Below are 660 nucleotides of genomic sequence, written 5' to 3' on the forward strand. Positions count from 1 at the left end.
TTTTTTCTTTTTTTCTTTACAATTAGTTTTGGACAATTTCAGTTTTGTGTATCTTTTTTTTTTTTTGGCGGAACTGGGGATTAAACTCAGGCCCTTGCACTTGTCAGGGAAGCGCTTATTCCACTGAGCCATCTCCTCGGCCCTAGTTTTGTGTATTTTCATACGATTTTATTCATATTTCTTGTGCAAAAGGTTCATTTTTCTTGGAAATGTGATGTTATAATTTTAACTAAATTCAGAAATTTTAAATCTTTAAATATTTATTGCCTACCCTCTTCTACTTTGAGAATACTAATTATATGATTGTTTCTTGATTTTGACACAGAGAGAACTATTATATGACTGATCTGTAAACTCTTCTTCATGTTTATTTTAGACAATTTTTATTGTTATATTCATTTATATTTGTAAATAATTTTTTTCACAATGTGAAATCTATTATTAATCTCATGTTATACCTTCATTTCAGAAATATTTTTCTGAAATTCAGTCTGTCTACCTCTTATATCTTTCACATTTCAATATTTGTCTACAATTTTTTTTCCTGTATTTTAGGGAAGGGTCTACAGGGTGTTCAGGGTCTCACTACTAGATCATACTCATAGTGATTCTCCTGTTTACAGCCTCCCAAGTGCTGAGGTTACAGGTGTGTACCACCAC

Source organism: Octodon degus, unplaced genomic scaffold (genome assembly GCF_000260255.1).
Source record: "Octodon degus isolate 3935 unplaced genomic scaffold, OctDeg1.0 scaffold00093, whole genome shotgun sequence".
Lineage (NCBI taxonomy): Eukaryota > Metazoa > Chordata > Mammalia > Rodentia > Octodontidae > Octodon > Octodon degus.